At 42.5% G+C, this 14,079-nt stretch overlaps 1 long non-coding RNA gene across 1 annotated transcript; it reads right to left on the bottom strand.

Moving 5' to 3' along the window:
* Window positions 1–7,902: 7,902 nt before the first annotated feature.
* On the bottom strand, window positions 7,903–14,079 carry LOC130458279 (uncharacterized). The gene is made up of 2 exons (XR_008917395.1): window positions 13,124–14,079; window positions 7,903–10,110 (listed from the first exon to the last, which is right to left on the bottom strand). It is a non-coding gene; the product is annotated as an uncharacterized LOC130458279 (long non-coding RNA).

Below are 14,079 nucleotides of genomic sequence, written 5' to 3'. Positions count from 1 at the left end.
CATTGTTCTCTCCTCTTCAATACATATTACTCTGCACATATATTGCATTTTTTTATTTGACTCCCTGTAGAATATACACTCCTGAGGTCAGGGAAGGTTTGATATTTGTTTCTCTATCCTTAGAGATACTAGTTAAATAGTGGGCATTTGCCAAATGTTTGTTAAATTGAATTATAATGTAATATTTTGTACTATTAGTACATGTTTTTGTGTCCTATTCCCTCTCCTAGATTTGGAGCTCTATGAGAACAGACAAGTCCTAACTGTATTTTATATCCCTCCATAGCACTCAGAAGAATGCTGTACATATTACAGATGCTCACACTGTTTATTTAAAAAAAAATTTTTTTTTTGGCTTTCTTTGTATCCCCAGCACTTAGCACAGTGTCTGGCAAATAGCAGGCACCTAATAAATGTTTGTTGGCTGACTGACTGAATTCCTTCATTTTCTTCACTATCCTACTTACTATCTATCCCCTACTACTAATATCTATTACTATGATCCCCTAGCCCCTATTCTCCAAACATATTTCTGTTTCAACTGAATGGTAGAGTAGAACAGAAAAGAATGTCAGAGCAGGAAGGAAATAATGCCAACATTTGGTGCAGCTCCTTGGTTTACTGGTGAGGAAACTGAGGCTCAGAAATGGTAAGCGACTTGCCCAGATTTGCAAAGCTAGAAACTGGCAGGGGCTGGACAGAAACCCATATCCATTTGACTAAAAGTCCAGTACTCTTTCCAATAGACACTTTGTGCTGCTTTGCCTGGGGCAGCTAGGTGGCACCACAGGGAATATCAGGCAGGATCTGGAGTCAAGAAGATTCATCTTCATGAGTTCAAATCCAACCCCAGATATTTACTAGCAAAAGCAGCGCTACCATAGACTGCCACGTAATCCTATTTTTCTTAGTTTCTCATCTGCAAAATGAGCTGGAGAAGGAAATGGCAGACCATTCGAGGATCTTTGCCAAGAAAATCCCTAATGGGGTCATGAAGATTCAGACACAGCTGAAAACAACGGAAGAACAGCACTTTGCCTTTGTCATGTTGTCTCATGTGGAGCTCCTACCTTAATTCTAGTCCAGATTTTGCCCTTGTGGAGCTCTGTCAGATGAAGAACTCTGGGCTCTGGGGAACCACAGCACTGACTGGGGAAGTTGGGGGTGGGAGTTTCTCTTTGTTAGAGAGCTCATCTGCCTCTATAGTTTCCAAGTCAAAAGTCAGGAGTAGGAGCCTGTGACTTTCTTGGGAGGGGGAAATGTATGCAGGACACATTTTTCAGTGTTATGTGCAATATTAACATTTCCTCCATCATTTTCTTGAATCTAACAGTCCACACAACAATCAATCAAGTTCCTACTGGTAGCACTTGCCAATTTCCAATATATAAATGCTTACTGAAACTTTAACAGTTAATCAGCTCTCAAAAGCCTCTCCTACACAGCTCCAGCACGCCCTTGCCTCTACCTCCCTGTAAATGACTTCTAAAACTGTGACCTCAACTTCAGCCTCCACATTGAGCTCCTGTGTACAACTGCGTACTCTCCCGAGAGGTTCCATAGTCTCTCCTGCTTCAACATACTCAAAACTGAATTCACCTTCCCAAGCTGCTTCTCCTTCTGACTTCCCCGTTTCTTTTCATGAGTTCAGGCTCTGAAACCTCAGGAAATCCCAGACTACTCACTGTGTAAGCCAGCCTCAGAGATTTTTCCCTTCTTGTCATTCCTCTCCTATTGCCCCAATCCTCCTGTCCTGCCTAGACGGAGGGAATCACCTACTAGTCAGCCTTTCAGTCTCCTCTTTCACTCCAGCCCGCACAGAGCATCAGACTCATCTGCTTCTATCATAACCCTGGTCTGCTCTTCGCTGTTCCCACTCTGCTAAGTGACTCCCACAGTCCATGGGCAAAGTCTACTCTCTAAAACGGGCCATGCCAGGATCTGACCCTAACCTCACTCTCTGTTAACAAGCATTTATTAAGCACCTACTAGAGAAAAATAATACTGAGCTTTTATATACTATTTTAAGAGTTGTAAAGTAGGGGCAGATGGGTTGCTCAGTGGATAGAGAGCTAGGCCTAGAAAGGGGAGGTCCTGGGTTCAAATCTAGTCTCAGACTCTTCGTAGCTATATGACTCTGGGCAAGTCACATTACCCCCATTGCCTATCCCTTATCACTCTTCTGCCTTGGAACCAATACTTAGTATTGATTCTAAGACAGAAGATAAGGGCTTTAAAAAAAAGTTATAAAGTATTTTACAAATTTTATTATCTCATTTGAGCCTCACAACAACCCTGAAAGGTTTATAATAGGAAAGATTAAGCCATTTGCCCAGAGTCACATATGTGTTAGAGGCATTATTTGAACTCAAGTCTTCCAGACTCCAAGTCCAGCGCTCTATCCATTGTGCCACCTTGCAGGTTCATATCAATTTGACTAAAAGTCCAGTGCTCATTCCAATATCTACTTTGGGTGTCTGCAGAGACAAAAAATGGCCATGGTCCCCTCAAGGAATTTGGAAATAATATGTACATATATAAGTTGATACACAGCACAGGGCATCCTAAAGCTCTCTGAACTAAGACTTTGGGGACCCCCTGTGTGTGTGTATGTATAGTCATTTGTGTATAGTGAATAATAATTTGGTTTTGAGGGGGTGGTGCAAGAAGGTGGTGCAAGCTAACAATGGGGGGGGGGGGGTCAGGAAAGGCTTCCTGTGCTAGGCAGCACCTGAGAGGGGCCCTCCGTGGATATGGCGTTCTAAGGCATGGGATGCTTCTCTAGCATTTTCTTTTCCTTGTTCCCTCTGTTTCTACCAGATTCATCTCCTTCTCTTCCCCAAACATTCCAGGCTTCCATCTACTCCCCTGCTTTTGCTCATGCTGTTTTCTATATGGGATTTAGTGTCTTATCATTAATGTTGTCATTGCTCCCTCCTATTTCTGTAGCACGTTCAGGTTTATAAGGCAGTTTCCTTGGAATCTTCCCTTGGCGGAGATAATGCGTGTATCGGCATTATCCCTATGTTACAGGTGTATTTATGGAAGTATTTCCAGTAACCCCATTTTCTAGAAGAGGAGACCAAAACAGAGTAGGGCAGTGACCCAGGATGACAGAAGTGAAACTTAAACTGAAGTGACCCTACTGTACTGATGCACCTCCTCCTAGTCTATCTTCTTGGAAATCAAGGCCTCACTTCTCCAAGAAGCCACCCCTTTTCTAAGAAGTCCCTTCAAGGCCCTGCCTCTGCCCTGAGCTCCTCCCATACACACTCTCTGTATCATTCCTCAAGGCCAATCCTCCGAGGTTGTCCTCTTCTCTCTGTGTGCCCTAATCAGGCTACAAACGCTCCCAGGGCAGAGATCCTGACACTGGTGGGGGCCTGCCTTGCCCAAGCCCTGGCAGGGCTCTCCTTTCTGGGGACAGGAACCCAGGTTGGTCACATAGTGGGATGAAATTCCAGGCAAAGGATTCCTTGGGGAGATGATAGGTGGCTATCTCCAGGGCTCCCAGCCCAGCCCTTAGGACTTACCTCAGTCTTCTTAAATCTAGCCCGAAGGCTCTTCATAGCTACCGCCAGACTTTTCTGACTTGGTCAGGAGGAACCTGGGAGATGTGAGAGTATAAGGGGAGTTAGATAAGGTGTGGAGGTGGACCCTGGAACAATCAGTCAAGCAATTAATCAACAAACATTTAATAAATACCTACTCTGTGCCAGGCCCTGTGCTGGACAGTGGAGATGCAAATAAAAAGAATGAGGCAATCCTAACTTGTCAAATGGGTGAAGGGTTTGGCCTAATCCCTCCTCCACCTCTTCCCCCAAATCCTTAGTCAGAGATAAATGTCAGAATTAGAAAGGAAAGGACTGCTCAGAAGCCCCAGGATATCGCTGAGCCTAATAACTTCACTTTACAAAGGGGGAAACTGAGGCCTAGAGAAGGAAAAGACTTCTCTGGGGCTGGAAGCAAGTCAGGAGCAGAGCAGTCACCAGTGGGGAGGTCTCTGGACTTCTCCTCGAGGGTCTCCTGGCTTCCACTTTTCCAGGGCTCTTTCTACCAAACCAGAAACTTATTTGAGAGTAGAGGCTCTCATTATGCAGATCTATGTGAAAATGACAATGACATGAAAATAGAAATTCCTATTTGGGAACTTCTAGTAGATATCCCTGATGCTGTGATAAAGAAGATGTTTGCCTCATCACGCGGTCTTGAAATAAGAACCCTTTGTATTCCCTAATGTGCTAACTGGTAGGATGAGTTAACCTATGTAAAGCACTTTTAAAATCTTAAAGCAATATATAAATGATAGCTGTTTATTATTATTATTATACTTTTCAATTATTTTTATTATGCTTAATGCCAAGGTTCGTGGGGGTAGCTACATGGGGCAATGGATAGAGCCTTGGGCCTCAAGTCAGGAAGACATGAGTTCAAATCCAGTCCCAGACACTTCTTAGCTGCGAATAATTTAACTTCTATCTGCCTTAGTTTTCCCATCTATAAAATGGAGATAATAATAGCACCTACCTCCCAGGAGTGTTGTAAAAATCAAATAAGATATTTGTAAAAAGCACTTGCACAGTGCCTGGCATGTAGCAAGCACTCTATAAATATTAGCTATTATTCTTATAACTTTTCAAGGTTTGTACAACACACTTGTTATGGGAATTTAAAATTTTCCTTTTATTCCTCCTGTATCTTTTGGCTAATATTAACCTCACCTGACCAAAAATCTATCCCACGAGATATAAAAAATCTACTTAGAATCTTAAACATTCCTTAGGTGAGAAGCTGACTAAGAATCTCAACTGTCTTTGACTCTAGGTGACATGTAAATCCTCCTTCTTTCAATCAGTCTATTTGTGAATCTTTTAAATGTAGTTTAATCTGTAACCTGATTTAGTTCACCTATTGTTTGATGAAGTTTGTTTCCACAGCAGATTTCCGTAGGAGATTATGACTTGAAAAGTGTTCAGCTTTTATGACATTGAAGGACTCCATAGGATTATGGATCTCTCTTCTTTTTATGGCCTAACAGAAATGTACAAGATTGCCATATGTAAATGAATTACTTCTCTGTCACTCTTACAAAATTTCTTCTATAAGGAATTTTGTTAGAATCCTAATAATCTCTTAAGCCTGAGCATAATGATAAAACCTAGTTTTTTACCTCCATAATTTCTGCACTGTCCGTAAATATATATATATGGCAGCAGTTACCTCTCACATGAATTCATAGAGGAGATATTTCTCCTAAAACATAGTGGAAAGGTTTTGAAATCAGAAGGCCTGGGTACTTTGTGTGACCTTGGATAAGCCACTTCTTTTTTGAGTCTCAGTGTCTGTAGTTGTCAAATGAAGACACTTGACCCTCAAATGCCTTCTAGCTCTACACTCTAATCCCTTGGAATGAGGCAGGGGAAGGACTATTAGTCCCCTCACACAGATGGGGAAACTGAGACCTAGAGAGGGAAAGTGCTTACCCAATGTCAAATTGCAAGTCAAAGGCAGAGCTCAGACCAGGACCCTGGGGCCTTTACTCTCTGTCCAAGGAGGATCACTCACTGTCCTTGCAGGTGCCAGACTAGATCTTGTTCTCTTCTTGGGCCACATCCAGCTTATCCCCTCAAGCCTGTTTCATCCAGATATCTTCTTTTTTTTTTAACCCTTACCTTCTGTATTAAAATCAATACTATATATTGGGTTCAGGGCAGAAGAGCAGTAAGGGCTGGGCAATGGGGGTTAAGTGACTTGCCCAGGGTCCCATAGCTAGGAAGTATCTGAGGCCAGATTTGAACCCAGAACCTCCCATCTCTAGACCTGGCTCTCAATCCTTTGCCACTTAGCTGTCCCCCAGACCTCTTCTTCTCTAGGAAATACTCATTATATAGCCTTATAGCTATGCCCAGTGCTTAGCAACCCAGTGGGATTGTTGTCCAGCCTGACCTCCTCCTAGAGGGGATCATGACTGAAACTGACCTTCTGTCCTTAGTTTACATGTCTGCCCCCAGACTCAAAGTAGGAGACTGGGAACTTGCCTATACAGGGGAGCCCGTGGGAACTCATTCCAGAGACTCCCCCAGTGTTAGAGATAACAGAAGATATGAGACATTTAGGAGAAGTGCGCTTGCAATCTGGGATTGAGGGTGAAGCAAAGAGCCGCCTCCACCTCTGGGGAGGGACATAAGGGGCTCTCCCAGCTCCCCTTTTCTAAGGCACCGCCTTCCCCTCCTTTCTGCCCTGAAATCCCCATGATTTGAGACAGGAGTGGATTGGACAGCAAAGGTGAAACAGCACAGATGTTTCCTGGGAAGCTCCCTCTAACTGTCCTCCATGAACTCAAAGGTGGACTTTAATGGTGACCTTAGGCGTTTGGAGGTGGAAATATTTTTTGGATAAGGGCACTGCAGTGATGGGACAGAGAAGGTACCAAAAGCTAACTATGTTTCATATCTTTACCTTGCTGGGTTATAAAGCATGCTTGTGTGTGTGTGTGTGTGTGTGTGTGTGTGTGTGTGCATCTATCCCTGTGTCTGCCTGTCTGCTTCTTAGCTTTTGGGGAGGGATCCTGGGAAGACAAGGAACCTGAAGACCCATTTTTCCTGCCTCCAAGGTAGGACTTTCTTTGAGTGTCTCTGGTAGCTGGTAAATAGTCTTTAGGGACCATCACTGCTTCTCCTCTACCCCTCCAGTTTCCTCCCAAGCCTTCTATCATGATGATTTGGCATCATGTGTTTGATTCACAGAAAAGGTCTCTCTCCCCACTTGGGTCCTTGGTTCTGAGCCACAAACCCAGGAGGAATAACTGTGCTATAAACCCCCACCCTTGGCTGTACTGGGGGCATGGGGAGCATCTGGCCCATCTCGCCACACCTGGTTAGGTGAGGCGTGGGGTGCAAAGGGTGGGGAGCAAAATGTGCCTATTCCCATTTAAAAGATGAGCCCGAGGCCCAGCAAAATGGCCAGATCCCCATGGTCACGACAGAACTGGCCCTCACTGCCCACACCATACTCTTCTTTCCTTTCCTACCTGCTCTGCCGCTGAGTTCCGAGCAGGGCCTCCTGGCTCCTGTTACAGCACCAGGCTCCGGGCTGTAGCTCTCCCCTAGTGTCTCCTTACTTTTAGCCCAGGCTGATACCTGACTCCACACAGGTGGCCTCAGCCCAGGCTGCTGGTGAGGAGATTGGATGTGTGCATGTGTATGGGGGCGGGGGTACCTGGGGTTGTTTCTGGTCCAATGCCTCCTCTTGGAGAGAGGGCCAGGCCTTTGGCGGGAAAGGCATCTGGTGTCACTGTACTCCATTTCTATCACCCAGACTTATGGTAGAGAATTATGGGAGCATGGGATTTAGAGCCCAAGGGAACCTGAGATATCATTGTGTCCAACTATCTCATTTAACAAAAATTTACAAAAAATTTATAAAAATACAGTTTAAAAAAAAAAAAGCCAAATGATATGTCCAAGGCCACACAGAAAGTTCTGAAATAGGAAGATAACTGTAGAACCTAGATTTCTTTGCTTTTTTTTTAAACCCCAATTAATACTGTGTATTTGTTCTAAGGCAGAAGAGTGGTAAGGGCTAGGCAATGGCTGTTAAGTGACTTGCCCAGGGTCACACAGCTGGGAAGTATCTGAAGCCAGATTTGAACCTGGGACCTTCTGTCTCTAGGCCTGGCTCTCAATCCACTGAGCAACCCAGCTGCCTGCTCCACCCCCCGCCCCCCCAATTTCAATCTATCAAAGAAGCATTTCTAGCTGTAATGGAGGAAATTTTAGGCCTCTGGGAGAGGGTTATAATATTGTAATGGCTAAAATGTGGCTACAGGATTTTTGTAATATTGAACAATGGCCGCCAAGGAATTTACTTATGAAATTCCTAAAATGAACACTCAAGTCAGAATGAAGTTTATGGAGGTTTAATCACAACGGGAGTAGGGAAAGGGAGAGGGAGAGAAGGAGAAAAGAGAAAAGGGAAAAGGGGCTACTCAACCTCTGACCAAGGCAGAGGGAGTTTTAGGCCTAAAGGCCCAGGTGGAAAGAATCAGTCCTTAACTCACGTGACCGATCTGAAGGAAAGCTGTCTGCGGGCGTCCTCTCTCTCCAAGCTCCTAACACCAACCCTCCTCTAGCTCTCTCCACAGGAAGTGAGCGAATTCCAGAGGCTGATCCCTACCTCACTTCCTGTGTCTCACAAAATCCAATGGTTGGTTCTAGCTTGGCTTAGGACAGCCCAGGTGGGCAGTTAGTTATTTCCGATTTGTCATTGACTAGCACATGCCCGTGTAGTGTGGGTGTGCACAATTTTTGGGTGCTAGACCAAGATGGAGACTTTTAAAATTCACAATCCCCCCTGATGATGATTGGGAGACTAGTCTCCCCAATTGATCACTAAACATAAGCATACTGCACCCCAAAAATTTCTAACTGTAAGTGTATACAAAATTTTTTTTTTTTTACTAAGTGGAAAATTATAATAGCTGTAAATATGGGGAAACAGAGGAGAGAGAAAGACAGCAAACCAATGTTTTGCTGGGCTCATTGACAAAAGCCAATTAGGGGGCAGTCCCCTTTGGCATAAGAGTGTACATTAAAAAATGTTCAATCAACCACACCCCAAGGTTCATTCTGGATCTTCCTGTAGTGAAAAGGTTTAGATATCTTTCTGCAAACAGTTCATTCTCTGGATTCAGTTAGTTAGCAAGCTTCTTCTCTGAAGATTTATCTCGAACAAAATTTAAATCTTGGATTTGATGAAATACAATCCCCCCTGAAGAAAGTGTTGAAAAAAACACTGAGTCCAGCTGAGGATTCAAGTTTTAGTTGTGGGGGTGTGTGAGTTAATTCAAAAGAAAAACAAAACAAGATGAAAATCAAAATCAAAAATCAAAATCAAAAGAAGAAAAAGGGAAAAAATTAAGGGAAAAATATATAAACCCTTTATATATGCATATTTATATTAAAGAAGAATTCAAAATCAGTATCAAAATCAAAAAATCTATGTATACAAAATTTGAAAAAGCAAGAATAAAAAAAAAATTTTTTTTTCCACAGGCCCCTGTATTAGGGTCCAGTTAAGTAATTTCTAATCCCACAAGTCTGTAGGACAGAATGTAGCATATTTTACTTCCCCATTTGCAGCCAAGGCTACAGGAAGTTGCCATACTATAGGAGAGAAAAAAGAGGACCAGATTTCTTTTTTTATATCTAGGGAAGTGTTATTCCCTCGTCTGATTTTACCTTCGTTCTCAGGGATGGATGGAGCCAGGATGGTAGCCAACCTTAGGTACTTGTCTGTAGGTATTTTCACGAAGAGTGTGGATACAGGGAAGGCCTACATCTTAACGTCTGTCAAGTGTCGCAACCCCGAGTCTCACACTAGGTTCAAGTCCTTAGTATTGGCTTAGAAATGCATTAATCCTTCCTGGATTGGTCTTTGATTTTTAGACCTGTGAGCTCTTTTGGCATTATCCAGGTTATCTCTGTGCTCCTTGTTTGATCTCGTTCCTAGAATCAGACACAAACATTAATCATAGTCCCACAACAATTATCAATAAATGGCAGGTTCCCATAGTCTAAAGCTATTTGGGTGCGTATTAATAATAACAACAAGTATATATATTTAAACTAATATTGTAGAATAAAATTTTAATATTGATCATATGTACCTTAAGTACATAGAAATGAGAAAAAGGGAAAAAATAAAATAATGTAAAAATAATAATAATAATAAAATAAGGAAAAGAGAAAAAAGGAAAAATTAAATTTAGGAATTCAATGTGTCAAAAACAGAATAAAACAGTTCCACTTGTCAATGGGTAGTTATCTCCAATGTATGTATAGGATACAGTCAATCAGTCTCAACAGAAGATGCTCTCTTTACATGAGAACAGTGAATCCAAGAGTCCTTTTCTCCAACCTTTATAGATGTTGGAGTAGTTAACAATATTTGGAATGGTCCTTCCCAGGAAGGCTGGGTTGCTCCTGTACGCTGGAAGTTCTTAATATAAACTTTGTCTCCTGGGTTCAGGTCGTGAAGTGAGAAGTCTAGTGGTCCAGCTTGTACTGCAGCTCCGGATTCATGTAGCTCACGCAGTTTGTGCTGTAATTCCTGTATATAGGAAGCAATAGTAATATCTCCCCCTAATAGCGATGTATAAGCCGGGGAGAAAGGCTTAGCCTGTATAGGCAGATGTCCAAAAAGCATCTCAAATGGTGAAATATGTAAGTCTCTTCTAGGCCTGCTTCTAAGATAAAATAGGGCCAGAGGGAGAATTTCAGGCCATTTTAAATGGGTCTCAGTGCATAATTTTCCAATCATAGTTTTAAGTTCTTTGTTCATCCTCTCAACTTGGCCTGAACTCTGGGGATGATATGGAACATGGAATTTTGGAGTTATCCCCAAGCAAGAATATATCTGGTTTAGAACAGAATCAGTAAAATGACTCCCCCTATCGGAATCAATATGTGCTGGTAGGCCAAAGCGAGGAATAATTTCTTTTAAAAGCACCTTAGCAACAAAAGCTGCTGTGGCTCGGGCTGTAGGAAATGCTTCTGGCCATCTGGTCAGTTGGTCTACTATGACCAAACAAAATTTATATTGTCCAGCCTTTGGCATCGTTATAAAATCTATCTGCAGGTGCTCAAAAGGTGTGTAAGCCAGAGGACGTCCACCAAAGGCTTTACCACGAAAGGCATGTTGGTTATATGCCTGGCAGGTAGGGCAGGATGAACACACTTTAGAGGCTATGGTAGTTATACCAGGGGCTATCCATACTCTCTTAACAGAGTCCACGATGCCCTGGGTACCAAAGTGACCATTATTATGAACAGATTGGCAAATTTGGTGATAGAAACTTCTAGGGAGCAGGGGTTTTCCTTCAGATGACACCCATACTCCATTAATTTGTTTTGCTTTAAATTTTTGTTTCCATTTTTCCACTTCCTTTTCATTATAGGAGAGTGATAAATTTAAATTATCTGTGGTCGTTAATGTTAAAATTAATCCAGGTCCTTCTATGGCTGCTAGTTTTGCAGCGGCATCTGCTCGGTCATTTCCTCTAGAGACAGGGTCAGAGCCACCTGTATGGGCAGAGCAATGAACTACAGCTAGGGCTTTAGGCAGTTTGAGAGCAGAAAGAACTTCATTAATAATTTCTGCATTAGCTATGGATTTTCCAGCTGAGGTTAAAAATCCTCTTTGGAGCCATAGCATCCCGACTGAGTGACAAATGCCAAAAGCATATCTAGAATCCTTATAAATTGTTGCCTTTTTATCCTTGGCAATTATACAGGCATGTTTCAGAGCTATGAGCTCTGCTCCTTGAGCGCTAATGTTAGAAGGTAGTGAAGCTGACCATTCAGTGGCAAATTCTGAGAATACGGCAGCTCCAGTGTAACGTATGCCATCCCTCATAAAAGAGGAACCATCAGTAAATAAAATCAGATCTGCATTGTCTAAGGGAGTATCCAAGAGATTATCTCGAGGCTTTTCTGCCATGGACACTAATGTTTCACAGTTATGTAATGGTTCTCCTGAAGTAAGTAAATCTGGAAGCAAGGTGGCAGGGTTAAGAGTTGAACAGCGTTTCAAGGTAATATTTTCACTATTTAATAAGGTTATTTCATACCTTGTAATTCTCTGATCCGAGAATGCCTGTGTTCTATGTTTTACCAATAATGCTTCAATCTCATGTGGGCACATTCCTTCATGGCCGTGAGGATGGCCTCTCTACAACGGTATAGTTGTAGATAATCATCAGGATTGTTATAGTCCCATTCGGGATCCTGAGATGGCCAATGTGCTGCATTACGCCCCCGGGTTTTGTTGACATGAGCAATTATTTTATTTTTTTCACGTTCACTTAAAAAAGCCTGTAGTAAGCTCTCAACGTCCTTGTAAGACGGATTATACTGAAAAAATATGTCTCCCATCTTTTTTGTTACTAGAAAAGGATCTTGTTCATATGTGGGGATATTTCGTGTAAATTCATTTATTTCTTGGGGAGTAAACGGTATCCTATGTCTTAAAGTCACCACATCCCCATTTCGTCCTATTTCAGGTACTTCTCTTAGAGGAAACAGGCCTCTAGTTGAATTTTGCACCTGTGGGTCAGTTTGACAAGAACAGGTTTTTCTAGGAGGACAAGATTTCTCTTGCATTGGAATTTGGTTTTCTGTAGGAGAAGGAACATGAGAAGCTGGGATTGCAGGGGAAGGGTTTTGGGGATTAAATTCAGACAAGATTTGCACTACACGAGAGAAGCAGTCTGTTAACTGGGCTATAGGGAAGGTGTTTTCCATCTCTATTTCAGGGAAGGAAATTTCCTCATTCAAAGGTTCAGAAACAGGTCTGTTTCTGGTAGAGTGGTTGTTTGTCAATTGATCCTGTAAGAGACTTTTTAGATCTTCTAATTGGGCTTGCATTTTATCCTCAATTTTTCTTATTTTTTCATCTCTAAATATAGTATTGAGGATTACAAAAATGACAGTACCTATTAATATAAAAATTTGGAGGTATCCTTCATTCCTCAATGCCCCTACTTCAGCTGCCGTATAATTGTCAAAGAATATAGTACTCATTTTTATATGTATATTTTGTAATTTCACAAAGTACGTGGGGAGCAGGGCAAAGCAACAAACTTTCCACAGGTTTTTTACAGTAGGTGGCTCCCTAGTCTACAACCCTATACAGGCTAAGGGCCTATTGTATTGTAAATTCTCCTTCTTTACAAAGTGTATGTGGGTGGGTCCCAGCAATCTTCTTTGGCCCTCAGGCTAAAACCGCTAGGACCATGTGCTATCTTCCTTGAGCAAAGCCCACTTAAATTTTTAAGACTAGAAAGGCCAGGAAACAGAAAAAAAATGGGTTTTAAGTTAGCTCCCTAGCTGTATTCAGCTGTTTTTTGCGGGCTAGGAGCTCCTAAGAGCTCCTTCTCCTGAGGTTCCTCGTTGCTAATCAGTTGATTAGGTAAGCCTGGCCTGCCTCTCAATCTACTGAGCCACCTCCTTAAAGTAAAAGGAGACGGAAATGAGAGACAAAGAGGAGAAGGAAAAAAAAATCCTGTTGACCCCAATTTAACTTAAGGGGTAAAGGGAAAAGAGAAAAGGTGTTTTATACTCACCTGTTCTGGCAGCTGTGTCTTTAAGCCAAGGTATTTGGTAAAAGGACTGACGGAGTGAGCAATAAGTGGGGTGAAAAGGCAAGAAAATTCAGGAAATTTATTGAGGTTCTAGAAACCTTCCAAGCACTAAGGCAGGGCCAAGAGCCAGAGGGGGTAGCCGGGGTGGGACTTCTCCCCGGGTGATTAGTAAGGAGATCAGAAGACTGATATAGGTCTTTTTCCCGTAGTGGTTCGCCAAAACTGTAATGGAGGAAATTTTAGGCCTCTGGGAGAGGGTTATAATATTGTAATGGCTAAAATGTGGCTACAGGATTTTTGTAATATTGAACAATGGCCGCCAAGGAATTTACTTATGAAATTCCTAAAATGAACACTCAAGTCAGAATAAAGTTTATGGAGGTTTAATCACAACGGGAGTAGGGAAAGGGAGAGGGAGAGAAGGAGAAAAGAGAAAAGGGAAAAGGGGCTACTCAACCTCTGACCAAGGCAGAGGGAGTTTTAGGCCTAAAGGCCCAGGTGGAAAGAATCAGTCCTTAACTCACGTGACCGATCTGAAGGAAAGCTGTCTGCGGGCGTCCTCTCTCTCCAAGCTCCTAACACCAACCCTCCTCTAGCTCTCTCCACAGGAAGTGAGCGAATTCCAGAGGCTGATCCCTACCTCACTTCCTGTGTCTCACAAAATCCAATGGTTGGTTCTAGCTTGGCTTAGGACAGCCCAGGTGGGCAGTTAGTTATTTCTGATTTGTCATTGACTAGCACATGCCCGTGTAGTGTGGGTGTGCACAATTTTTGGGTGCTAGACCAAGATGGAGACTTTTAAAATTCACATAGCCTAGTACATGTCAAGGAATAGATAAGGTTATAGAGAAATGTCAAAAAGCATTTGGTAAGGGAGAGGGAGTAAAAGGGGCCAAAGACTTGGAAAACCCTCACGTCGTTATATCATGACTTTTGTT

The sequence above is a fragment of the Monodelphis domestica genome, chromosome 3, assembly GCF_027887165.1.
Source record: "Monodelphis domestica isolate mMonDom1 chromosome 3, mMonDom1.pri, whole genome shotgun sequence".
NCBI classification, from domain to species: Eukaryota; Metazoa; Chordata; class Mammalia; order Didelphimorphia; family Didelphidae; genus Monodelphis; species Monodelphis domestica.
Note: the sequence above shows the minus strand (reverse complement) of the source record. Positions and strands in the feature narration are given on the sequence as shown.